Source organism: Aplysia californica, unplaced genomic scaffold (assembly GCF_000002075.1).
Source record: "Aplysia californica isolate F4 #8 unplaced genomic scaffold, AplCal3.0 scaffold00210, whole genome shotgun sequence".
In the NCBI taxonomy this organism is placed as follows: domain Eukaryota; kingdom Metazoa; phylum Mollusca; class Gastropoda; order Aplysiida; family Aplysiidae; genus Aplysia; species Aplysia californica.
In genome coordinates, this window is record NW_004797480.1 from 908,175 (window position 1) to 910,518 (window position 2,344).

General features: G+C 45.2%; 1 protein-coding gene across 4 annotated transcripts in view; it reads right to left on the reverse strand.

Annotated features, from left to right (window-relative positions):
- Positions 1 to 2,344, reverse strand: part of LOC101852478 (arginine kinase Oct f 2) — a 39,968-nt gene that overhangs the window by 8,088 nt on the left and 29,536 nt on the right. The window lies entirely within an intron of this gene.

Genomic DNA, 2,344 nt, shown 5'->3' on the forward strand with positions numbered 1-2,344 from the left:
ATAAAATAATAATATATAATATCTTGATATTGAGCTGAGTTATGTCGATGGCAACTGTTCTTCAGGAGTTGATACTGTCAGCAATAGAAGTAGATAGGACAGACCCTCCGTAAGCCATCAGCCTGCGTGGCACTGCGTACAAGCACTATACACAGAGAAACACACACACACACACACACACACACACACACACACACACACACACACACACACACACACACACACACACCACATACCCACACACACATGAACATAAACAAAAATCTCAAAACCACACTAACAATTACAGACTGGCTGGCACACACTCTGATAAGAGACGCACAAGCCTCGTGCCAACACGGCACGTACACGCTAAATAAAGATTCGACAGAATCTTGAAACACTAATGGCGACCAGGCCAGTCTCGTCTGAGAATGCCAATGCAACCAAACCTCGCCCCCGCCAAACCTCAGTTCTGTGTCCTTGTTTGCCCTTGGAGGGGAGAGATACTGCCCAGTTCGCCATGCCCCCGAAAAACTACCCAAGCCCTTGCCCGGAACAGCCCCAGACCCCGCTTTAAGGCCATTGGGGGGGGGGGGGGGGGAGACGCGTTGTTCGAACGATGGACGGGACCACAGAACTGGGAATACGGACAGAATGTACGACATGCCCCTTGTTTACAACCTCGACTCTTGACAGTATTTTTTTTTATACCCTCTAAGACACACAGAGAGCGTTACCTGTTTCAATGAACAGCGTTTGAATTCAGAATCATGAAAACTGAACACCTATCACACAACCCAGCACACTAGGATTCGGCATAACCAACAATACGGGTTGGCACTTTCAAGTAACCATTTTCTGGGGTCAAATTAAAGTCATTGTACCGTTTACACAGCGTGCCCCACTCTATGAGGAGCAGACAGTTTAGGACAGAATTTGGAGTCTGCTATTGGGTTAAAAAGGATAACACGGCAGACATTTTGAAGATCCGCCACGGATACCCGGCAGGAGTTTATTGGGTTGTACTTGATATAGTCGACGTGATAAGGGGCTCATAGTATGGCCTGGAACAGATTACAACTTGATCTAACAAGAAGCAAAGGGAGCTGACAACACGGCACCACTCAGCAAACACTCGCGCCCAGCTTGAGATGTTCCTCTTCTCAATACACAGAACTGGTATAATGACATTGTTATTACAAACTTTTCAAGGAACCGCTAACAAATTCGTTTATTTGCAAAGCCCTAGCTTGACCGTAGAATTTGTTTTGAGCCTAGAATAATAATTACACTTATTTCTATCGTAACATAACCATGCATAAACACTGTCTGAAACTTGCTGACCGAAGCAACAATTAAGAAAGTTGGGGGAAAGAGGAAGGGGGCACAAAGGCATAAATAATAATAGAACAGACACACACGGAGAGAGAGAGAGAGAGAGAGAGAGAGAGAGAGAGAGAGAGAGAGAGAGAGAGAGAGAGAGAGAGTGAGTGAGTGAGTGAGAGAGATAGAGAGAGAGCGAGAGAGAGAGAGAGAGAGAGAGAGAGAGAGAGAGAGAGAGAGAGAGAGAGAGAGAGAGAGGGGGGGGGGGAGATGTATCTACTATGATGTTTGTTACTTTTCCTTGTTCGTCCACTTTTGCATGTTGAAGGAATAGTACTTTTAATTGCCGATGAACTGAACCAGTTGTCACTGTCAGTGTCAATGACAATTATGTGACACTGTTACTTTTGGAAATGCCACTGTTGCTGTTACTTGTTCTGTTAAGTTTAGATTTGCAGTGAACGTCTACTGTACTGTACTGTGTGTGTGTGTGCGTGTGTGTGTGTGTGTATAGTCCTATGTGTACGATTTTGTGTGCGTGTTTGTCTGTTTGTGCTTGTGTCTGTGGGAGTGTGTACGTGCGCGCACTCACACACGCTCGTGCACGCGTGCGTTTTTTAAAGTAAGGTTTTACGGCGCTCTCAACTGCATAAGGTCATATGAGCGCTTAGGGTCAACAGAGAAGTCTAAACGGGGAATCAGGCTTACTCTGCTCACCTCTCTTGCCTCACCAGCACAAAGTCTGCTTCAACTATCAAGGCACCCCGGAAATAGCGGGTCACAAAAGAGTGACAAACATACAAAAGAAGTAGATTCTAGATATAGATCTAGAATCTAGATCTAGATCTCTAGGTCTAGATCTAGAGGGGAAAACAACGATAGTAAGGATGAGGAAAGAAAAAGTGCGCGTGTTTGTGTGTATGTTCATATGAGTATTTAATTAATTAAAAAACAACAACCAACAACCCAGAATTGTCCTGCGGCTTTTATTAGATTAACAAAGGTGTATGTGTGTGTGGGAGGGGGGGGGGGGGGGGGA